This window comes from Camelus ferus, chromosome 1 (assembly GCF_009834535.1).
Source record: "Camelus ferus isolate YT-003-E chromosome 1, BCGSAC_Cfer_1.0, whole genome shotgun sequence".
Taxonomy (NCBI): Eukaryota; Metazoa; Chordata; class Mammalia; order Artiodactyla; family Camelidae; genus Camelus; species Camelus ferus.
This window is the reverse complement of record NC_045696.1, coordinates 92,470,204-92,495,525: the sequence shown is the minus strand read 5'-3', so window position 1 is coordinate 92,495,525 and position 25,322 is coordinate 92,470,204. Positions and strand designations below refer to the sequence as shown.

Sequence of the window (25,322 nt, the reverse complement as noted above, 5' to 3'; positions counted from 1 at the left end):
AAAATTCTTTTATTTTTAGAGTGTATTCTTTTAGTAATTGGTTGACCATTGCCAGATTTTTTTTTAATTCTTTAATAGAAGGAGACAAGTCACATGAACACCTTCAGTTTGTAATGTCCCTGCTTACGAAATGTTTTCATCTTCGTTATCTCACGTGTCTTCACACAACGTAAGTCATGTGTTCTAATCTCCCAGTTTCCTCTGGGAGAACGTGCCTCCTGAAGGTGACCTGTCTGATCGTCCAGGCCCTAGACCTTGGGTCTCCTGGTCCCCACCCAGGGCTCTTTACCTGCTTTCAGTTTCTCCCAAACCATGGAGCACTAGATGTCCCTGAGATGGTACTAGGGGGGCATGTGGACATTAAATCTCTCAATGGTTTTGTATTCATTTTCATGAGTGTTAGGAAAAATGTATAAGTTACACCTCAAACCTATGAATTCATGCCAGTGATGGCAGAGGACAAAGCTAAGTTTTAAAATAAATGAGTCAGTTTAAAGGGAAATATTCACTCAATATGAGTAGAAGTGGAACTCGGATCTGACAAAATCCTGGAGGTGGTTTATTTGTTTCGTCTCCTTCATGTTTATCAAGCACCTATAAAGCATCATGCTGTCTGCCCAGGGCTTTTTATAGTCATTCCGTTTAATCCGTATAACAGCCCTATGGACGTATTACAACCCACATCCTCACTGATGAAGAATGTGGCTTATTCACTTTCTGTCTGTGGCTGCTTAATTATTTTTTCTCTTCCCATCAAGAGGCTAAAAAATTCTCTGGGCTACCTCTCTGTGAACAGTCTCAAGTATGTTCCAGGCTACCTCTTTGAGCCATTGCCATTTTACTCCATGTCCAAAGTCACCCTTTCTAGTTCTGTCTTTATATACTGAGTATTCTGCTTCTCCTGGGATGGGGTAAAATTGTACCATGATTTTTAAATTTGGCTTTGGTTATTCAGCTTGGTTTCATTTTATACAGCTTAGGTATATTTTCTACAGCTTAGTTGATTAATTTTTTACCTTTACCCTTCAGCTGATATGCTGGTGTTAGCCAATGAGAGTCACTGTACATCTTACCTTCTCTATGAGCCTCCAGGGCTACATAAACTGGGGGCAGATCAACATAAGCTCTGATGTCAGGCCAACCCCTGTCTGAACCCTGATTCCACCACACTACCCACTGGTCACTATCTATGTGACTTGGACCTTAGTCTCCTTACTTGTAAAGTGGAAATGACAATATTACACATTCATAGAGTTGGGAGGATTAAGTGAAATTTTCTCTCTCAAAGTTTTAGCATGGCGCTGAGTGCATGGAAAGGGCCCTTCAGCAAATGCTATCCGTTCCCCTTTGGAGTGCTGTGAGCCTTGGTCTGTTATTTACCTCCATATTCTTTCTTTCTCTGGATTCCTCCCAGGTGCTTCCTGAGCCTGGGAAAACTTCCTAACCCTAGGAGAAAGGTCTCGATGTGCTGCTTCCCTTCTTGCTTCACTTAGAGCCCCGTTCTTCTAAGATTTTCATTTACATCCTCATTTAAAATCTTTTCTGATCAAATGTCTGTCTGACATGTCCTCTCTCCATGTGGAGAGCATCAATCTGTTGTCTTTGGGATGGAGAGGCCTAGGTCTGAAGTCTAGCTCTGTTGCTGGCTAGCTGTGTGGATTTCAGCAAATCATGTCCCATCTCAGGGCCCCAATATGTTCATCAACATGGTGGAAACAATGCAGATGTTTTTATCTTTGTCTAGGATTTTAAAGGTTAGATCCAATAGAAAATCCTTGGTATGCTGTAAACCGGTATCTGTATATAATCTATGTATCTCTAAAATATAACCACTAGATGTTGGCAACTTTTTTTTACCTTCTGTTCGGAGACATTGGCTCTAATTCAGTCTAGAACATGGCTTGAGAGCATGGTTATCCCTAATCTGCTTTTCTAGTAAATACAGGGGTATATACAGCCACATTTCTCTCCCAGGCCCTGGGCAGGGTTTCTTGGGTACATTGCAAAGACCAAGACATGGGCCTCCCTTTCCTAACATCAGCAGCTGCTTACTGAATACTTATTATATACCCAGCACTTTCCTTACACTATTCAGTTTAATCCTTTCCAATAATCCATGGGGTGGCAATTTTTATCAGCTCTGCTTTATGGAAGGAAACTGAGACTTGGAAAAGATCCTGTCCATGGTCGGATTCAAGTAAGCAATAGAAACAGTACTTAAACCCGGAAGGTACAAGAAGGGTCACCTCTTAACCTCCAGAATATTTCCTCCCCTAGTTTGGGTTGATTGCACATGCCTACTGAGATGTCACTTTAGTAATGTCACCTTTCATTTTCCATCACAGTACAAGGGTCCTTAATGTGGGGTGTGGGAGTCAGTTTCCCTTCTCCACTCAAGCAAGGTCCTTGCCTTTGCCCTGCATGTGTCTAGTGAAGGGCTGGGGGATGTCAGAGAGCAGCTCAGATGGGGAGGAAGCCACTCAGGTGGAGAGCAAGGGCTGTGCAATAGAGCAGACTGTGGATTTCAATATTCCGGCTTCTTTCCATCAAAACAGCTATGTAAGAACAGCCCAAGTAGCATCCTCTATTACATGAATTTAACTCAATTTCAGATCTTAGGTTTAAGTTAGAGAGTCTTTGGCCTTCTGCCTCTCATACAAGCTCCAAGAGAATACAAAGGTTATACAGCAACAGCTGCCCTGGTCTCTCCAATTTTAGCATATGGTTTTTACTAAATGGCTTGTGCTAACGTTCTGCCAGGGATGCTCACTGTTGTATTTTATGCTTTTGCTCTGTGGGAGGAGGAAACAGCATCGTTTTGAGGAACACTTGCTCACACTTCTCTGGAGATGTCAGTTGAAACAGTGCTTCCTTTCCACAGGCAGCCTCCCTCGCCCCGTGAAATGCCGTCAGGTGTCAATCTTCCAGTTTTGGAGAAAAATCTCCATTCCAAGTTAAGACAAATCTTGAGTTTTGTGTACCTTGGCACACACATTGCAACTTAATCAGAAACAAAAACTTGCCAAATATTTCTTCAGTCATCAGGAAATTAAATAGGGCTGCAGACCAGATATCTGGTCCTGGTTTCCAATCCAGGAAGGATTTATTTATTTATTTATTTATTTATTTATTTATTTATTTATTTATTTATTTATTTTTACATTTTTTTTATCGAGTTAGAGTCATTTTACAATGTTGTGTCAAATTTCAATGTAGAGCACAATTTTTCAGTTATACATGAACATACGTGTATTCATTGTCACATTTTTTTTTTCCTATGAGCTACCACAAGATCTTGTATATATTTCCCTGTGCTATACAATATAATCTTGTTTATCTATTCTGCATATGCCTGTCAGCATCTACAAATTTTGAACTCCCAGTCTATCCCGTCCCACCCCCTTCCCCCTTGGTAACCACAAGTTTGTATTCTATGTCTGAGTCTGAGTCTGCTTCCTTTTTGTAGTTATGTTCTTTCTTTCTTTTTTTTTTTTTTAAGATTCCACATAAGAGCAATCTCATATGGTATTTTTCTTTCTCTTTCTGGCTTACTTCACTTAGAATGACATTCCCCAGGGACATCCATGTTGCAGCAAATGGCATCATGTTGTCATTTTTTACTGCTGAATAGTATTCTATTGTATAAATATAGCACATCTTCTTTATCCAGTCATCTGTCAATGGACATTTAGGCTGTTTCCATGTCTTAGCTATTGTAAATAGTGCTGCTATGAACATTGGGGTGCAGGTGTCATTTTGAAGTAGGGTTCCTTCTGGGTATATGCCCTGGAGCAGGGATTCCTGGGTCATATGGTAAGTCTATTCCTAGTCTTTTGAGGAATCTCCATACTGTTTTCCACAGTGGCTGCACCAAACTGCATTCCCACCAGCAGTGTAGGAGGGTTCTCTTTTCTCCATAGCCTCTCCAGCATTTGCCATTTGTGGACTTTTGAATGACGGCCATTCTGACTGGTGTGAGGTGATACCTCATTGTAGTTTTGATTTGCATTTCTCTGATAATTAGTAATATTGAGCATTTTTTCATGTGCTTTTTGATCATTTGTATGTCTTCCTTGGAGAATTGCTTGTTTAGGTCTTCTGCCCATTTTTAGATTGGGTTGTTTGTTTTTTTCTTAAGTCGTATGAGCTGCTTATATATTCTGGAGATCAAGCCTTTGTTAATTTCATCATTTGCAAAAATTCTCTCCCATTCTGTAGGTTGTTGTTTTGATTTACTTATGGTTTCCTTGCTGTGCAGAAGCTTGTAAGTTTAATTAGGTCCCATTTGTTTATTCTTGCGAATCCAGGAAGGATTTATTAAGGTTAGGCGGTAGGTAACTGCCCTTGACAAGATAAAAGCCCATTGATTTTATTAAAGATAACAATAGCTGCTAAACCCCAAAACCTCATTGACTTGACATAAACTTTATGTCCTACTCGTGTAAATTCAATCAAGGGTAGTTAGTTCCAGTCAGGTGGGATCCAGGCTGATGAGAGTTCTGTCGTCTTCGGCTTTTGTTTCTAAGCTGGCCGGGGGCTGAGAATTGCTGTCTGTCCAGCAGGCAGAAGAGAGTATGGATGGAGGATCACTGTCAGTGGAGCTGTGGGGAGAAGCATCATTGGCTGGAATTCAGGCATGTGACCACACGGAACTGCAAGGGAGGCTGGGAACTGTAGTGCAAATGTGTGCCATGGGGAGAGAGATGCTGGTGTGGGGAACAGCCTGCCAGTCCCTCTGCCACAGAGCTGTGGTCAGAGCAGAGTGGAGGAGGTGCTGAGGTGGGGTCTAGCTGCTTCCTTTCCCTTCAACGTATTCCCCTCATTCAAAGCCTGACCCACCCACCTGGCCTTAACCACACTGTGGGGATATCTTTTGGCTTCTCTAATTGCAACTCACTTTTCTGTTTTACCGAGGTTGATGGCCCCTCAGAAACCTGTAGATGGTGAGCTGATATCAGCTTGGAACACAGCCTTGCTTGTGTCAGTTCTTGAATTCTCAGCTCCTGTTTTGAACCTCTCAGAGGTTCGGTTTTGTTTGGTTTTGCCCTAAGATTCCCAAGCAGTTGGCTGAGCCGGGAGTCTCCCTGCAGCTCATGCTTTATTCCTCCTCCATGCGGTTGTGAGATGGAGTTGTTGCAGTGCAGCAGGTCAGCCTTTCCCATGGTAATGGCCACAGGCTCTAGTGCCACGGGCTTGGGCTGAGAGCTCACGAGGCAGGATCAGGCACGTGGAAGCCAGGGCCACAGAGCCTTGTGAAGAGCCGAGAGCTCACTAATTCAGTCTATTATTTCAGAACTAGCCAGCTGTGTTGGGGTTTTTTCCCCCCTACTTAGATGGGCTTTTTTATTTTTTAATTGAATTATAGTCAGTTACAATGTGTCAATTTCCAGTGTACAGCAAAATGTCCCAGTCATGCATATATACATATGTTAGTTTTCATATTCTTTTTGATTAAAGGTTATTACAAGATATTGAACAGAGTTCCCTGTGCTGTACAGAAGAAATTTGTTTTTATCTATTTTTATATATAGTAGTTAATATCTGCAAATCTTGAACTCTCAAATTTATCCCTTCCCATTCCCTTTTCCCCAGTAACCATAAGATTGTTTACTATATCTGTAAGTCTGTTTCTGTTTTGTAGAAGGGTTCATTAGTGTCTTTTTTCTTTTTTTAGATTCCACATATGAGTGATATCATGTGGTACTTTTCTTTCTCTTTTTGGCTTACTTCACTTAGAATGACGATCTCCATGCCTATCTATGTTGCTGCAAATGGCATTATTTTATTCTTTTTTATGGCCAAGTAGTATTCCTTTTTAATAGCCGAGTAGTATATAAATATACCACAACTTCTTTGTCCAGTCATCTGTTGATGGACATTTAAGTTGTTTCCATATCTTGGCTACTGTAAATAGTGCTGCTGTGAACATTGGTGTGAATGTGTCTTTTTGAATTAGAGTTCCCTCTGGGTATATGCCTAGGAGTGGGATTGTTGGTTCATGTGGTAAGTCTGTTTTTAGTTTTTTTGAGGAATCTCCATACCGTTTTCCAAAATGGTTGCACCAAACTACATTCCCACCAACAGTGTAGGAGGGTTCCCTGTTCTCCACACCCTCTCTGCCAGCTGTGTGTTTTTAAAAGGAGCTTCAGTATGTTCATTCAATGTAGTCGTTACCCATGTTTGTCGATAATGCACCATCAGGATTGTCGAAGACAGATAAGCCAGTCACTCTGTTCCCAGCAGCAGGACACAGCATGGTTTAGAATGTAGTATCATTAAATAAAACTGCATATCATTTATGATGTTCTGGCCCGCCTTCTCTGGCTCACTATCCTCACACAAGTTCCATGCACATTTTTGTGTGGAAGGGTGAGGAATTTGAGGAAAAATTAGTTTAAAAAATTTGGGTTGCATTCAAGAGCTCCTTTTTTTAAAATTACAAACTTGAAATAGTTCACTTTAAAAAAGCAAAGCCCCAAGTGCATTTTGTAGTTTAATCTTCATATTTAATTTGATTACAGCAATGAACATTAAGTATGAAACAAGCTGTCCAAAAGGGCTGTTGAATTATTTAATTACCTCTGCGACTGAGGAGGTGATAGTCAGGATAAACAATTCTATGAGTGGGGTGCATTTGAAAGATCAGTTCTTTCTGTCTGCAAGCTTAGTAATTTAAATGATGTGACTATCCAAACAGCAGTTGCTTGTTGAATAAAATATTAAACCCTTAAATCTGTTAACAATGTTTTAGCTTCCAGATGGTCATTTATCCAAAAGAAATGGCAAAGAAGTATTAAGTTTAAATATGTTTTTAAAGTATTTTCAGTTAAATGAATTTCCAACAAAGTCAATATTCAGAATTCAAGGATACTCTCTCATTACCATATATGTAATATTGAAAGAATTTCTAACAATCAAACTAGGAAGTTAAACAGATATGCTTTTAAGAGGTTTGATCAACTATTATGTTCAATTCTGGGGATCTGAGGCTAAACAAGGCAGGCTTCCTGCCCTGAATAATTCTGGAGTCTTTTCAGGGAAAACAATTCTGCAGCATGGTTTTATTGGTGTGATGTTTGGAGTGTGAATGAAGTGCTTTGGAAACAGATAAAGGAGCCATTAGTTCTGCCAGGAGGTGGGGAGACAAGGAAGAGAAGTGTCAGGAAAAAATACACACACAGTGCACCATTTCAACTGGACTCTTAACAAGGATGTGCAGGAGTCTGGGAGAGTGAACCAGCAAAGAGGGAGGCGGGAAAGGGGCAGGGGAATGAAGAGTGTAGTCTGTAGCTCAAAAACAAAGTTGACCTTTTCTTAAGCTAGAATCAGCTAAACAACCAAGCTGCTACTAATGGGGGGAAGAGTTCATGAGAATGGACAAGATAAAATTTCTAAACACAGAAAATAATTCACAGTTAGGCCTTATTCATCTGACATTGTCAGAGAATGAAAAATTTCATGCAAGCAATTTTTCCCAGTACCTGAAACTTTCTGATTTAACTGTCAAGGCTTTAACTTTTTAAACCTGAAGAAGCAGTTTGACAACTCCAGTTTATCTTAATAAACGTCAACTGTTGTGTTATGTTAAAATGTTTTCAGGGACTCTTAAGGCGTATAGAACTATTTGCCTTGAAAATTAGAGGCCTCATTTTGCTATTTTATTTTTTAATGTTGGCTTCTGGATTTTTCCCCATCCATTACTTTTTCTATATCCTTACCTTGCTGTAAATTTTCCTTGCTACTGTCAGGCTGCCTACCTCTAATAGCCCCTTTCATCTAATTTGCTATCTTTACTCTGCTGAGGAAAGGAAAATAAGAAAATCTGTCTTGCTTGAATTATGACCGAGAAGAACAGGTTTATGAATTGAGGTACTCTCCCAGGAGGCTTGAAATGTGGGCTTTGTGATATCTCATTTGTTCGTTTGTAGATTCTTGCTTGTGTTCTATGGAACAAGTTTGCTAACAAGGTGACCTCTAAAAAAAATTCGGTTGTTCCTTTATTTGAATTAACATTGGAATCTGTTTGGGAAAATGCCAAATGTTGAAAGTGGCTCCAGTTGCAGTTTATCTTGGAATAACCCTTAGAGACTTTAGAAAAGCAAACCATATAGAACACAATTTTTCAAAATGTTGATGGGACACTTGTGCTCTCAATTTTATAAATTTCCCAGATGAAGAGAACATTCTATCATAAATAAAGTAAGCAAAGCGAAGCTATTCATTTGTCTTCCGTGGCAGAAGCACACTTTCCAGAGGATCATTTTTCAACAGTATTTCCTTGGAACTTTGGTCAGTGATTAAACATTTACAATTATTATACTGTGAAATGACATTTCAAGAGGGAAGATAGTGTATGTGGGGGTTTAAATATATAAACTAACTTATCTTATTTAACTCTGAGGAGATAGTATTGTTTCCCCCATTTTTCTGAGGAAGAAACTGAAAGCCCAGAGAACACTCACATCACATAGTAGTGCATTGTCGGGCAAGGATTTAAACCCCTGTCCATCTGACCTCTAAGGTCACACTCCTGGAAACTTGTACTTTATTCCAGTCCTTATAGTAACTGACTCTTAATGTTGCCAGTTTATCTGAATGTTTCTTTCTTTATTGGTAAAACAAGAGAATTGAACCAGCTGATTTCTCAGATTTCTTACAGCTCCAGTAGAATCATAGATTTTTGTAGAATTAATCTTGAGTGCCTGGAAGAAGATGATGAAGAGGTAGGTGGGGTCAGGTGGAATGGTTCCAATAAAACCTCTAAGCAGTGCATTCTCTCTCAACACTGGAACTATACATTTTTAGGCTTGGCTTTGTAGCTGAGATTTACCTTTCAGGATGCCACTCTGTGTCCCAGCTTCCCAGCCTTGTCTCTGACAGGTTCAGACCCCAGGAGAATAATGCGGTAGAAGAAGATGGATGAGCCCCTTGGCAGAAGGGAGCATGTGGAGCAGTGACCTTGGAGGTGTGGGATGCTTTGCAGCTTTCAAATCTGCTTTCTGAGTAGACACTTAAGTGGTGATAGAGGAATTTCTTGCCAGACAAAGAACAAATCAACTTTATCCAGATAATCCTTCATTTCTCTTTAGGAAGGAGAAAGTCCTATTTCAAGCCATCTCATTCATTTTGTAGTCATGTAACCCATCACACTGAAGTCTTCTGAAAATTGTTGCTTACTGAGTCTGTCCACGTCGGCCACGTACGGCCTCGCCTGCTGTACACAGCGACACGTGGGGCATTATCCACATAGACTGCAGCGTTGATGGGCAGTCTGTGGAGCTGTGCAGTGCACTGGCTACTGTAACAATAACCGCCACTCATTCTGCATCAGTTACATCAAACAGCATATTTCCTTTAGTCTTCATGACAACCCTATGTTGTAATGTGGGGAGGGGTATTTTCCAGAGGAAGAAATAGGACTCAGAAAGTGTCCACTAGTCAATCCACTAGTGTGCTGTAGGAGTAGGACTCGAACCCACGTTTTCCTGCTTTCCCAGCTCCTGTTCTTTCCACCACACTCCACCCCGACTCCACGGAAATTCTTTAAGCCAGGACAGTGCAGACTGGGATGAGGTGGAACATGTCCTCAGCATTTTGGAACCACTGCTTCAGTGATGACTCAATGGCATGTGACCACAATACTATACTATCCTGATCTCAAACCTTCTGTGGCTCAACGTTACTTAAAAAGAGAGTGCAAAGCCCCACAATAGGACCAAGACCTCACCTCCCACCTTCTCTCCTGCTCACCTACCTCTTCTCCAAGGCACTATGTTGCCCCATGGTCATTTTTCAAGGCATTTTTAGCCACAGAGTGTACTTTTGCATATTGCAGTCCCATGGGCCATTTCCTTTGCATTAGCCTTAGAATGAAGGCCACACTTTGGCATCTTTTGGGATCTTTTGCAGGAAGAGCAAGAGAGTCACACCCAAAGTAGTGAAGGGAGCTTTCACTGCAGATGCCAAAACTCAAAGATACTTTCTGGCTGTGAATGTGAGTCAGTGTGGGATAAATGAAGGTGGCAGTGAAATCCCAAGGGCCAGCCCTGCCCTTTACAGCCAAGAAAGAGACTGTAGACCTGGGCACCCTTAATTATACTTCGATTTCCCCTCAGTCAAGGCTATAGTGTGCATACCTGTGCATATGGTAGCAATGCGACAGTTACACATCGGGGAGGGCTATTTGCATGTTGTGGTGCACGAGGGTACAGTATACAAGTGGCAGGGGTGAGGAAAGAGGTAGAATGAGCTGAGACTGAGGTGCGGGCGCTGTCTTCGAGCTGCAGCTGCCTTGATGGGGGCTCCCATTAGCGCCGTGCTTTAACCCCACACACTGAACATGTGTCCCCGCCCCTGTGCTGCTGGGAATGTTTTATTCTATCCCTAGAAAAATTTTGGCCTAAAAGGAAATGAGAGGGATTGTCTAGAAAAGGTTCGATCAATGCTAAACAGACTTTCAAGATTCATCTTCTTGCTCGATGGTAAACATCTGGAAGAACTACCCCCCCTTTCTTCACTGCCGCTGTTACGTCCTCTGCCCCACCCCCAGGACTGGGTTTCGGGGTCTCTTCACCGCTTGCCTGCATCGTGGCTCACAGTGCACTGCTTTATAGCCTTCCCTAGCCTCCTTCCTCCCTCCACTGTGAGCTCCTCACAGTGAAGGTCGAAGGCGACATTTTCTTCATTGTGTTGTGTTGATATGACCCACACATTTTTAACTGTGGTCTCACCATATACAACTAGACCCCTAGGTAGCTCTGGCAAAGGTAAGGAGAAGAAAGCAAGCACAAGAGGAGAAACTCCTCTGATGGTGCCCAGTGGGATGGAGGCAGACGTCTCGGTCAGCTCACTGCTCTCTGTCACAGCATCACTTGTGGAGCAAAAGGATGCAGTTCCCATAAGTCATTGGAAAAGGAGGGTGGGCTTGGATCTGTGGTCTGGTGTCCCTTGTGCAAACTCGTTTGGGCAGAACCAGCATTCCTTTGCCCCAGCCGTGGGGAGACAGCCCCATTCTCCTGGCCCCACCAACTCCTGCTCAGTTTTCTATTGTAGGCCAAGACAACTTTTAGATGACTGTGACATGTCCATAAATCTAGGATATGGTGTTTCGCAAGTTGCCTCTTTAGCCAAGAAAAATTTTAAATTAGGCTATAAATGTGATCAGTATATTCCAAGAATTATAGCAGCAATCTCAAGGGCCTGGTATCTTGCAGAACTAGCTAATTAATCATTGAGTCAACCCAGGAAGGGTCCTCATCTCTGTAGAATGTCTCCCCCAAGTAGTTTTTAAGACTCACAGGACATCAGACTTGGAAGAATCTTAGAGATTTCTGAGCCCATAAAGAAACTAAGAGGACAGAGAGGTCAAGACCTGCCCAAAGTCACACAGTTATTTATGAATGCTGGACAGGTGTGGATAAAGCTTGCTGCCCACGCAGGGCTGTGTGAGCCTCTGTCTGTGACTTCTGAGTCCCAGGGCCTCTTGCACCTCATCAGCAGAACATGTTTGGAAGCACCTCTCTTGTCAGATGACTGTGCGTGTCATTTTCCCCACACTCTGCTGAACCCAGGAGTATGTATACTTAGAGATTCTGAACAGTATATAATAATTATCATCCTAAGACACAGAAGGACAGCAAGACAGACGTTAACTGCCCTCCTTAGCTGCTCAGATCCATTTCTTATAGTCTTAGACACACCGTTTAAAATTGATTTTAATTTGCATTGACAGCCAAAGGGACACATAGTTCCCTCATAAACGTAGTTTCTACTCCCCTCTTCAAACTGGGACCTTTTATGACAGTGATCAACTTTTAGAGCTTAATGAAAAGAAACTTCAGTTTCAAATACTGGCCTTCTCATCCCTCTCTCCTCGCTCGGGCCTGGTTTCATATTCAGAGGACAGGAAAACACTGAAGCGGGCTCATGTCTCATTGCTGCCTACTGCTTTTCCAGGTCCAATAGGGGCAGTTCACTGAGGAACCACTTCTGTGCTGACTGAACCTGTGGCTGGTGTAAGTGATGGAACAATATTCACAACTGTACTTGGGGATTCGAGCTTCTCTGTAACGCCATCCCACTTTGATTCCTCTTCTAGCCTTCTCTCTATAAGCTTTTATTTCTCTTTTGAGACCCAGAGTTTGGTTACTGAGGCAAAAATGGAAATAGATGGAAAAGGGGAAATGTAGCTTTGGGAAATTTAAAATTCAAACAAGTAAACCATTAATATCTCTGATATGTTCATTGTGTACAAAACACCATGCTGACTGTTACGGAGGTTACAAGCTTATACCAGATACAGTCCGTCCCTCCCCTCAAAGAGCTTGTAGTCTAGAGGGGGAGTTAGATTTGCACTTGCAGGAAGAGATATCTAAAACTCACACAACATAAGCCTATGTTTCTCAAAGTAGGTACAAGTACCGCTGGTGGACAAGAAGATGATTTTAGCGGGTACACAGATGGGGCATTAAATAGGTTTGATTCCCTTTGTAAAGGTGGCATATTCCTGTATCAATTTCCTTTCAATTCTTCTGATTACTTAAAAGAGAGAGAAAGAAAAAAACAACAACAAAGTCTCAGATCTGTGCTAAAATCTTTAACACCTCTCTGACATCTTCTAATCATCTCAACAAAAAAACAAAAAGATAAGACTCTAGTTCAGAGCCTTTGGACACCAACAATGCCTAGCTACAGTTTAATACTAGTCTTCATTTTTATTTATTTTTTATAGATTTCACTCTATTTTATTGCAAGTGATAAAGTTTTTCTATTTATGATGCTAGTAATATGTTTTATTACTAAATGTCTTAGTTAAGGTTGCTATGGCACATTACTATAGACTATGTGGTTTAAGCAACAAACATTTATTTTTCATGGTTCTGGAGGTAGGGAAGTCCAAAACCAGGGTGTGTGCATGGTCAGGTTCTAGAGAGAGCCCTCTTCTGTTTTACAGACAATCGTCTTTTGCTGTGTCCTCACATGGCAGAAAGAGAGCAAGCCAACTGTCTGGGCTCTTCTTACAACAGCACTAATCCCATCCACGAGGGCTCCACCCTCATGACGTAATCACACCTCAAAGTCCTCATCTTTAAATACCGTCAGGATGGAGATTAATTTCAACACAAGATATTTTTTAGAGGGACACAAACATTCAGTGCATAACACTAAGTAAATTGATTTAGACTAATAAAAAGTACATTAATTCCAAACAGCAAATAAATAATGGTACAGGTGGTACAAAAATATGGCAGAAATCATCAGGGGTCTGCAAACATTTGGGAAACAGTTTAGAATTGTCGAGTGAGTGCTTTGGAAGTGAATTGCAAAAGGAATTTCAAGGAATGATTTTATTCTAGGGGCTAGGAGGTCGGGGAAGAATTCCTGGAGGAGGTGAGCTTTGAAGGAACATTTGAAGGGATTGGGGAGAAGCCACATGAAAAAAGATGTGGTAATTGGTAGGCTGGGATCAGGAAGCCTGTTGAGCTGGATGAAACTTTCATGTCCAGGAATCATGGTTGGAGAGTCACAGATGGAATCACAAGGTGGAAGGACCTTCATCTGAGGAGCCTCTTTGCATTTTTTTTAAACTTTTTATTTTGAGATAATTATGGATTCACATGCAGTTGTAAGAAACAATATAGAGAGATCCCATACACCCTTTAACCAGTTTCCCCCAATGAAGATATTTTGCATAACTACAGTTTCAGTATCTATCACAGTTAGGAAACTGACAACGATGCAAGCCACTGACCTTACTCAGATTTCACTGGTTTTACATGCTTTCGTGTGTGTGTGTGTGTGTGTGTGTGTGTGTGTGTGTGTGTGTGTGTGTGTGTGTGTGTGTGTGTGTGAATACTTAGTTCTACGTAGTTTTAGCATATCTGTAAATTGGTGTGACCACCACCATAGTGAAGACATAACACTTCAAGCACAGGAATCCCTCGTCTACCCTTTTTATAGCCAGAGGCACCTCCTTCCCTTTCCTCTTCCCTGGCAACCACTAACTGGCCACCCATGTCTCTAATCCTGTCCAATCAAAAATGTGATATAATTGGAATCATTCAGTTATGTACCCTTTGACTTTGGCTTTTTTCATTCAGCATCATTCCACTTAGATTTATCCACATTGTTGTTTGTATCAGTTGTTCATTCCTTTCTATTCCTGAGTAGTATTCATAGCATGGATATACCACGGTTTACCATTCACCCACTGCAGAAAGTTTGGGGATATTATGAATAAAACTACTGTGAACCTTTGTGTACAGGTTTTTGTGCGAACATAGATTTCATTTCTCTGGGATAAATACCCAAGAGTAAATTGCTGTGTCATAGGGTAAGTTTGATGTGTTTAGTTTTATAAGAAACTGCCATACTCTTTTCAAAGTGGTGGCACCATTTTATATTCCTAGCAGCAATTTAAGAGTGATCCAATTTCTCTGAATCCCTGCCAGCATTTAGTGTTATTACCACTTTGATTTTAGCTATTCTGGTAGGTGTGTAGTGACAGCTCATTGTGGATTTGGTTTGCGTTTTCCCTGATGGCTGATGATTAAACACCTTTTCATGTGCTTATTTGTTGTTCCTCTTCATGAAAAGTCTTTCATATCTTCTTTCCATTTGCTCATTGGACAGTTTATGCTTTTATTGGTGAGTTTTGAGTTTGAGTTTTTAAATATGTTCTGGATGTAAGTTCTTTGTCAGATATGTGATGTGAAAGACCGATTTCTCTCAATCTGTAATTTGTTTTTTTTCATTTGCTTTACAGGGTCTTTCACAGAGCAGGAGTTCTGAATGTTGATGAGATTCAACTTACACATTTTTCCTTTTATGGATTATGTTTTTGGCATTAAGTCTAAGAATTCTTCTCTTAGCCCTAGGTCCTGAAAGTTCTCTCCTAAGTTTTTACTTGGAAGTTTTATAGTTTTGCATTTTACATTTAAGTCTGTGATCCGATCTGAGTTAACAATATGAGGTTTATGTCAGGGGTTCATTTGCTGAGTTACTTTGTTTCTGCTCATACATGCCCAGTTGCTCCAGCACTGTTGATGGAAAAGCCGGTCCTGTTGAACTGCTCTTGCATCCTTGTCAAAAATCAGCTGGGCGTGTTTGTGTGGGTCCTTTGCTTTTTACAGCCATCTTATTGATAGTTCCTACGATTTGACTACAGCATCTGAAAAAGAAAAAGGTTGGCCTTCCACCCAAATGAACCATGTCACTAATATAATACATTATTTGATTATGAAATATTCGATGATTTGGAGAGGTCTCATTACACACTTATGAATCATCCCTAAGGCCTTATGGTCCTTATGAGAACAGAGCATTTGGCCCATAGCCCACCAAAATATTTCCTTTTACCTAAATAGAAAGACATGGGGAAGGGTGCACATATTTTTTTCCCCCAGGGCCAATACGAGGTTGCTTAAGTTCAACTTTGCAAACTTTATAGGGAAAAGAAATATGATTGGCCTTTGTCAGGCTTCTTTCTGCACAAGCTTCGGGAGGGACTTGTAACCAGCAGTTCTGCCAGGAACTCACAAGCTTCCTTGCATACAAAAGCAATAAAGGACATCTAAGGAAAACAAGCTGATCCTTCTTAGGGACATACCAAAGCCAGATAACCCAAGATAATCAGAGCAAGATACAGCCAGTCTCAGAGCTAAGTACTGTGAAATTCGCTCGGCTTCCTTGGGTTTTTGAAGCATGCATCTGTATAAACCTGCCTGTGCAGACATCCCCAGCCCCAAGCTGGGTCTGCCCAAATCCAGTGAATCGGCTCTGAAATGTAGACGGCACCTAGCTGTAACCAAGCCTCCTCCTCAGACAGCCTGCTGGCCTGTTAGGCCCAGTGGAGCTACGGAACGGAAATATCTGGAGAAGTTTTTACATGTCCATGGAATTTCGTTGCAGGAAACCACCAGGGCAGAGACGGGCATGGCTTACAGGTACTTGCTGGTTGTAATGGCATCCAACCAGGGCACTGTGCTGTAGTCAAAGATGGTTGTTATTAAAGAAAGAGGGTTTGGAAGAGCAAAACAAACACTGCAGAGAAACGGGAAAAGAAAAATGAGTGCCGTGAGCCCTCTTCTTGGGCTCCCTTCTTTTTCCAAGCTTTAAATTGTCTACTTTCTCTTTGCTTCAAAGATTACATGGTGCTAGACAAGTTCACCTGTGGAAGTTCCTAACCGGGTGCCAGTAGAAATGTCTTTGGCTTGATACTTAAGCAAAAGTATTTAGCAGGTCATGATGAAGAATGGGGGCTCTATTCTTCGTAAGGGAATTTATAAATTAAGAATAGAATTTTTTTTAATGCTGCCTGGGCTTCAAGGCTGTTATTTTCTTTTCAGCCTGAATCATGCGGTCGTGCTAATAGCTAATAAAAGAGTTCCTGAAACTGAGCAAGTTCTTCTTAAAATGACAGCACTTTTTATCAGTGTAGCCCAAGATAAATTACTGGTTGTTCTCTAACCTTCCAACACCATCATTTATTCTGTAAAAGATTAACGAAAAGGAGAAACTTTTTCCTGGTATGGGGTTGGAGGTATAATCTTTTAAAATTGCTCTGAGATGGGAAGTATCATTCTTTTTCAGAGCAGGTATTGTTCAAACCTCTGTGTGTCTGTGCTTAGCCAGATCACCCAGCAGTGCCTGCACAAATACTTCCTTGACAAATGCCTGAAGTTTTAAGCATCCAGGAGGCTGAGCAAAAGCCATTCAGAAGGACAAGGATGCTGAAAACTGAAAACAGAGCGAACAAAACAAACCCCAAACTGAAAAACAGGAAACCTTAGCATTTATAAAGAGCTGTCTTAGCTCACGTCAGAATGTCTGGTTCACAGAATAAGATTGTTTTGGTGTGGACAAGATGTCCCTAAATGATTTTATTTTTCCATAATCTAAAGGTCTATTTTAATGTAATAGCTACTGCTCTAGTTATCAGCCAATTTGATTAATAAAGCAATTTTCAATGAGATGGCTCCTCTCTGGAGAGCAAAGTATCTCACACAGATTCTTTATGCAATAAAGGGCTCGTGTGGGAGAGGAAGGACCTCTTCTAGGTTTGCAGGGTGTATAAACATAGGACAGCCCACTCCATCATGCTTTAGAAGTGGAGCCTAGGAAGCATCCAGCAGCCTTTCCAAGAGAGCCCCTGGCCCCACACACTGGGATGGAGCAGGAGATGCCGTCATTCCTCACCCATCTTTCCTGCTCTGTCCTCGCTAGAGCGAGCTGCCGCCTCTCTGACTCTCCAAGTTCTCTCCCTCTCTTCTCCATGCTTTCCTTGACCCTCAGTGGTGACAGTGGTTGGAATATAGGTCAGGTGAGGATGGACTGTCTCGTTTTTTACCATATGATCTGCCTTTGTATCTTTGTCCCATGATGGTTGGTCTCACTGTGAACTCTTTATAAAACTTCAGAGGGCATGCCTCTTTCAAAGCCCTGGTTTAAATACCAATTACATATTTTGTGATGTGTGCCAATGATGAGACAAAATATGTTCTAGGACAGTGTTTTCTAAGTGGTTATGATGGTTATGAAGCAAAGGAATACTTTCTTGAAACAGAGAAGAGCAGAGGCGTCCTAACTGAAGTTGGGGGCTTGGCGTCCACCTGCCTGAGGGGAGCAGCCATCCCAGCTTGGTTCCCCAGGCCCCCTGCAGAGCCCATCCTCTGCACGGTCTTAGAGCACAGTTCAGAGGTGACTCTTCAAGACGCCCTGGAGAGCAAGGCTGGCAGGTTCCTGCTCACAGAGACAGGCTCTTTGGCAACTGCACGTGCCATTCGGTCATACTAGTAAGAAATGGGGCTTCAGAGACCACTGTTCCCAGATCAGAATATGAGGAGAGAAAAGTACAGTTAAATAGATAATTGGCCCCAGAAAAGAGCCTAGGCTTTGAGTTACTGGTGAGCTTGCCATGTTTTGCCCCCTCTTCCCAATACGTATGTCCGTTACCCCTCTGCCCAGCCTGAAGCACACCTCCTTCCTCTGAATGTCCGTAGTGCTTTATTCTCTTTTCAAGACACTTACTAATTATCCTTATTTAAAATATCCTCCTTTAGCATTAGGGAGGGATTTTTAGGGAAGAGAATCCAGGTTCTCTCGGTTCCTCCCCAGCCCGGCTTCTGACCTTGACTTCTTGTAAACTCAGCTGGGGTTAGGTGAGAAGGAGACGTCTGTGTTCTTTTTATCTTGATTTCCACCTCTCCACAGAGACCATGGCTATGTCAGAAGATCTCGTTCAACCTGTCTTTTCTATTTCCTTCTTTCTGAAGGGTATGATTTCATAAGTAGTGGGAAGAGATGGGCTTTGCTGTTAATCAGACCAGAGTTCAAATCCCAGCCCTTCTGGTTTACAAACCGTGTGACGCGGGGCCAACTGCGACATGTAAGTGCCTAACGCACAGTAGGTGCTCACTAAGGTGAGCTTATTCTGTGTCTTCCTGCTTATTCTGGAGAGCCTTGGCAATCATCCTGGGGGCAGGGGATGAAAGTCTATAGCTGAGACCTACAAACAGATAAGAGTATTCTCAGAAAGAAAAGAAAGAATTAAAAATCTGCAGTAACTCACAATCTGTGCAGGTTTCCATGCTGAGCTTAGAATTCTGAGAGGTCTGGAAGAGCCGGGTAAGCTGTTTTCTCTTCCTAATTTGGTCAGATGCCATTGCAGCCTTCAGCCCAATACCAGCTGCTTGGGTCCCTCGATCATCTGTGAGAGAGCATTATGTTGTGTTTCCATGGAGACTTGGTTATATTTCTAACTAAGGGTGACCAGGGGAGGAAAAAAAATCAGTAAATATGCAAACACGTGTATCAACCAAAAAGAAACCAGAGGAAATTGTTTGAATGTGGTGTAAAAAGTGCCAAGTCGCTGTGTCGATCCTTCTGTTGGCTTAGAATTTTCAGCAAAAATAGAAGTTTTTTGTGAATTCATTTTATTAGTGTCTATAAAATAGTCACCCAAGAGGGTCCTTCAGTCATTTCTAAGAGGCTATCTCTGTTACAAAGCACTGAACTCTGAGCCGGACAGTGAACCTGAGCTTGGGTCAAGATAAAACTATACTGTGAAGTAGTTTTGTGGATAGAGCACAAAATATCTAGATTGAGTAAAGATGCAGTAAACACCCAGCTTTGAAGCAGTTTTGTAATTCTCACACAAGCCAGGAGGAACTCAAACGGATGTAAAATGAAGGTCTAATCCAGGGGACAGCAAATGTTTCCTGTAAAAGGCCAGGTATTAAGTATTTTAAGCTCCTGGACCACATCTGCCTTTGTCCGACCCATGGAAGCCTGCCCTTGTAGGTGCAAGTAGCTGTGAACAGTAAGCAAAGGAGCGGGTGTGGCCATGTTCCAGTTACACTTTATTTACGGATGCTGAAATTTGAGTTTCATATAATTTTCTCATCCCACAAATCCACCTTTTTTTTTTCTCTCCCAAACCATTAAAACATATATAAGACAATCTTATCTTGTGAACCATACAAAAACAAGTGGCAGGCCAGATTTGGCCAGCAGGCATAGTTTGCTGACCCCTGGTCTAGAAAACAAAATTTTCACTTGTATGGGTTATTTATTTCTTTGTTTGTGTTTATTTTTAAACCTCCTTGTTTCAAGAGGTATTTAAGGTACCTAACTGCATATCATTCAGAAAGATACAAATAAATTAAAAGGAAGAAAAGATGAGGCCAAGAAGGGTTAGGAGCAGGAAGGGAAGGCAGCCTGGGGTAAGCGAGCATGGCACGGGGGAGCCGTGCACTGGGGCTTGGATTTGGCTCCGCGCTTCCCCGCTGCACCAGAGCTCTTCACAGCAGTCCCGGGGTCCTTGAGGTGGACATGAGCTGGCTGCTCAATGGTAGAACACTTCTTTCTGATCTGGAGATCACAGAGAAAGCTCTCGTGGTCCTTCTTTGTGTCATGAATAACGTCCTCAGAAATATCCTTGTAGTAAGCACAGCAGTGAGATTGCTAGGGCTCTTTCTCATTAATATTAACAAGGGCATCATATCAAATAACAATTCAGCAAAAGCAAGTGGCTGTAGTAGAAGTGACATTGGTTTAATAGAAACTGCATTGATTAGTTTGAAATTATTTACAATTAAAACATTCTCCAATAATGACACAGATTCTGCTACTTTATAATGACAGGGCTTGTCCAGGGCAATGGAATAAAACAGTTATTTCTCAAATTTAAAAAAAAATTATGCTATTTGCCAAACAAAGATAAATTTTCTAACAACCACGATCTGAAGGTGGGAGAGGGCAAATAAGAAAAGGGAGGGGGAAGTTTTGGAATTAATGATGTGGGAAGACCTCCGAGATAAGCTGCTCCAATTCCTGCTTTACAGCTGAAAAAAATCAAGGCTTAGAGATACTGGGTGACCAGCCTGAAGTTGCTTGTCTAGCCAGCAACAAACCAGGGGCTAGAACCCTTGTCCTTTGGGTCCCAGTGCTTTCTCTACCCAATCAGCATTTTTCCCAGCCTTCCCACCCCATCCCACCCCATGCCAACACATCTGTACAGACAACCCCCACACAACACACACGCACCCCACACATACCACGCACATACCTCATACCGCCCCCATACATACCACGCACATCACACACCCCATGCACTGCCTCCTGGGGGTGCTGTGGCCCAGTCATACTCACCAGCCTGCTCTAGTCCCCTCTCCCAGGCACTGCTCTTCCTGCTCTGCAATCTGCTTCAGTCCTACTTCTTGGCACACTGACCTTCCATCCCTGTCTTGAAGCATTGAGTCTCACTCATTACTTTGTCCATCTAGAACATTCTTACATGTCTCTGTTGCTGAAGCAAATCCAACCCACAGGCTCTCCATTATCGCTCACAGCATGACCTATCTTTGTCCCATATAGTTTGGGTTGTTTGTGTGTGTGTGTGTGTGTGTGTATGTGTATCTTACTTTCAAAAGTATGCTGTTGTCACTTCGAGGAGAACAACTAGAGCTTATACTGTTTTGTGGTCCCCCCATGCTCTGCACTTGGTGTGTATTGCTTCTTTGGGAAAATTTTCAGAAGTTGTGGAACAGAAAGACCCCAGAGACAAGCAGGAACACCCCCTTCCCCTACAAATAGTGCTCTAGCCCCATATTTTCTCCTGCATCTTAGATACAGTGTGTTACTTAACCTTGCTGAGTCTCAGTTTCCTCATCTGTAAAATGGGCTTAGTTCAACTTACCTCACGACAGTGTTTGAGAATTAAATGAAGTGCTTAGCCTACTGCCTGCCAGATTGGGAGCCTAACAAACCGAGTTTGTTTGCTTCACCTCCTTCTTAATCAATCCTAGGAATCCATCATTTAGGCATCTTTCAGAGGTTGCAAGAAAAAGCGTGCGGTGATGTAGCTAAAAAAGAGAGAGAGGCAGAAAATAAACACCTATAGATTGAATCTTGCATAGTTCTGAGCATATCACACTCCTTTTCTCACTTGCTTATATACATTTTTTGCTTCTCCTATCAGAATATATCCTTAGAATCTATTGAGAAATCATTTTTTTCCTTTTCACTTCACACATGGCCTCCTACTTAATCAAAATGGCCTCACGAAGCATTGGAATAAACTATTCTCCGAATGGTGTAATATAAAGATAAAAATCATCTTTTATCAAGTCTGTGTATTTCCAGTGCCTAGCATTGTGTCTACAATAGAAATATTTAAGTTGGAGAGAAATTAAAAGGACTAAAACTCCCACTGGTACCTTCCATACCCTCCCATCTGCTGGCCATAGAGCCTGGGAATTCCTTCAGCTGGAGGCATCAGTTCTCCTGCTAAAATGGGACTGGGTAAGCTAAGCCAAAAGGCAGCAGACCAAGAAGGGAACAGGGCATTGGCCAGTCCTGACCTGAAAACAGGAGACAGGAAGGGAAGATTCTAGACTCGATCAAGGGGAAAGCTTGGGTGTCCAGGCACCACACAGCGCTGCTGGGCTGTGCAGGGTCAGGGAGGGGGGCCTGAAGAAGAGGGCGGGAAAGCTAGACAGAAACCCTCCTCACCTACCAGCTTGTCACAAAGACATTTGAAAACATTCATTAACTGATAGTTTTCATCGATCTCTAAATGCAGATTCCTAAAGATTCTAGTTTTCACTCTGAAAAATCTTTCCCTGGGTCCTATGATCGTGAGAATGTGGTGTCCTGGCTGGAGGATTTGAAGACCAGCTTCTCCCCGCACCACCCCTTTCTCTGATCCTCTGATTCCTTATCTATAAAAGGAAAATACCCATAAGCCCCTCCTCACAGGATAATACTTCTCATGTAAAGGGGCACAGAGTGGGCCCTGAGGAAAGACTACCCCCCTTGCCTTTTCTGCTGTTCATAATGTCCACGTCACAGCGTGGAAGTTGACAGTTATTTTTGTTCCTAAACTGAACTCACCATCTTCCTCCCAGGCTCCGCCAGCCCCCTTTCACCACGTACTCCCCGACCTACTTTCTTCATGGAACGCTTGGCACACTCAGATCTGCTTGAAAAGTAGCTATGGCCATGACCGTGAAAATCAAAAGCCTAGGAAGAAATGCTACCTGTGCAGGGGGTTGTATTTTCCACATTAAAAAAAAAAAAAAAAAAAAAAAAAGCCTACCTGATTTATTTTAGACTGGCCTCATTTTGGTTGGTCGCGGGTCCTGTGCTAATTTGCTGAGTCCTCTGGCTGTGGCTCTCCGGGCATCAGCATTTCTGGAGGAACGTTGCCCACGAGGAGATGGTCCAGGCTCAGAGTCTGTGTGATTACTTGAAACCTGAATAGGCTGCTGGGGAAGGGCCTGGAAGGCTTAGTGAAAGGGGCTTATTCAGAATAGGGCAGAGTGTTTATTTCTTATTAAATGGAACAGAAGTTCTAAAACAAGTGTGTTTTAGAAGTGTCGGTTTAGATACAAAATGCTTTAAAATTTAAGCAAGAGTGAGAGATGAGTACCCCTTGGATTTGAAATACTATTTTCATTTTGTCTTGAAATTTCCACTTGTGGTTTTCTAGAGGGAAAGTTGCTTTATTTTATTTGAACACTTTCTTCAAACATAATGAAAACATTGGAAATTCAGGGTTCGCAAACACTGAGTTATATGAACCCGCCTTTTCTCATATAGAATTGTTGACAGCTGTTTCATATAAAAGAAAATAAGCATTTTGAGACATGGTTTTTCTGACTAAGGAACAACTATAGATCGAATGTGTTTTTACTCAAGGAAAAAACCCCAAAACAAAAAACAAACAAAAAAAACCCCCACACCCCTTCCAAAATTTCTCTGCAGTGCCTGTGAGTACCACTAGGATGCGCTATTTCATAAAGAAAATGAAGCACTTCATTCAGCTCCCTGAACCACAGAAAGCAGAAATCTTTAAACTTTATCCAGACCATCTTAGACCAGAGCTTAAGTTTGAATCTGTATATTTCCCCTGATCGTGAACAATAAGAAGCATCTCTTTTGGTGCAACAATGGGAAATTTTTTATAGTGAGGAAAAATAAGAAGTCATATATGGCCAGCATACTCTTGGGATTCTGAGAAGCCCTGATCCTCTAACAGTTAGATATTTGATGGAGCAAATTTTCTATGTCTGGGAGTTTCCAAGAACAAGGAATTTTGAACCACACCACAGGCCTCTGCAGTTGGCTGGTGGAGAAAAGCAAGGCAGACATGTGACCCCCTTGGCCTTCCTTCAGAGAGTGTTCTGTTGATAGCTTTTGCCCCATCTCAGGCACAGGTACCTTGCTGTACAGTTAAGATGAAGCAGTTGTAGTGAATCTGGAAGGAGTGTGTTGTCAGAATTGTCTGGCTGGCTCAGAACCCATGGAAGTTCTTAGCCCCATGACCCTGCAGGTCTGGCTCAGCAGCAAATCAGGAGGTTACTGAATGATGGTGCACTTCCTCCTCTGTACCCAGGTCTCGTTTTCACTTATCATGGGACACCTCGCCATGCCTTTAGCACTTCAGCCTCTCATCCAGTGATTCCTTCGCTGGCCCTTAGCTAGTTACCCACTGATGCTCCCTCAGATTACAGTTACACATTTTGTGATGTGTGCCAATGTTTAGATGGAGATAAATTCTAGGACAGTGTATTTCAAACAATTATGATGCAGAAGAACACTCCAAACAGGTGAAAGCAAAGCTATCCCAATTGAAGATGGGGTCCTGGTGTATCTGTAAAGCATGTCATATACAAAGAAACAGACCTCTACTGGTGGAAGTTCAGGTAGCAGAGGAGCTATTTTTAGACAGCCTATCTAGTCTTAAAATCATAGTATTAAAAAAAACTTTTTGTTGGAAAATAATTTCAAATTGACAGAAAAGCTGCAAGAATAATACATATACTATCTGTAGGCAGTTTGTTCTTTAACATAGTGTTAACATTTTGCCCCATCTGCCTTAACCTCTACTCATGACTTTACCTCCTTGCTTCCTGCATCCTCCCCCCCACCTCCAATTTATTTTTCCAAGCCTTTGAGAGTAATTTACGTACATCATGGCCCTCTACCCTTCAGTACCGCCTAAGACTAAGGATATTCTCTCACACCCCCCCCCCCCCGGGGCAATTACCAACTTCAGTTAAATGTAAATCAGTTTTTTATCTAATCTACCACCTGTGTTCCAATTTTGTCAGCCCACACAATAGTGGCTTTTATAGGAATTTTTTTACTCCGCTAGTACTGGATCTAGTTCAGGATCACATATTATAGTTCGTTGTCAAGGGTTTTTTGTTTCCTTCAACCTGGAATAGGCTGGGGTAGTTTCAGCACAGGGAGGAGGCCAGTGGGAAAAAGATCAGTAACTAACTGCAATGACTGCTTTGGGTTGGGAGGTGGCGCTGTGGTGCCAACACAATTGCTAAGCTTGTCCTAAAGGCCTCCTGGCTACTGCTACCAATTCTGCGTCAAGGTCTGCTTCTTCCACAGCTCTGCAACAAGGCTACCACGTCTTCATCTTGAACTTTAGGTCCACACTGAGGTGGATCTCAAAGACATACGGACCTAATTGACCCACATAAATTCGGTCGTCTATGTTCATTTGCTCAGCACATCTGCGGAGGGGCGCGCGCTTTCGGAGGTTGGTGGCGTGGGGCTGCTGAGAATTAGCAGGACCTGAGTGAGGGCCCCTGCACTGACTCTCAGAGTGGGAGGGCAGGGAGGGCCAAGCATGCTGTTACCTCGGACTGTCCTGCGCCAAAGTCGGGTACCCACAAAGCTGGGTCAGGGATCCACCCCAAGAGACTAAAGCAGCCGCTAAAGAAAGAGGCCTCTTCCAAACTGGCTGCAGGGCAGAAGAGTGTGGATTCTGGCCACAGGTCCTGCTGAGCCCACCGGGAGAGGTG

The 25,322-nt window shown here is 42.3% G+C and overlaps 1 protein-coding gene and 2 long non-coding RNA genes across 3 annotated transcripts in view; 1 reads left to right on the top strand and 2 right to left on the bottom strand.

Annotated features, from left to right (window-relative positions):
• KCNAB1 (potassium voltage-gated channel subfamily A member regulatory beta subunit 1) overlaps positions 1-25,322 on the top strand; it is a 343,217-nt gene that overhangs the window by 7,951 nt on the left and 309,944 nt on the right.
• Positions 14,621-18,810, bottom strand: LOC116665672. Its single transcript, XR_004322302.1, has 2 exons — positions 18,569-18,810; positions 14,621-15,169 (listed from the first exon to the last, which is right to left on the bottom strand). It is a non-coding gene; the product is annotated as an uncharacterized LOC116665672 (long non-coding RNA).
• LOC116665674 lies at positions 19,639-23,728 on the bottom strand. The gene is made up of 3 exons (XR_004322304.1): positions 22,598-23,728; positions 21,197-21,362; positions 19,639-20,342 (listed from the first exon to the last, which is right to left on the bottom strand). It is a non-coding gene; the product is annotated as an uncharacterized LOC116665674 (long non-coding RNA).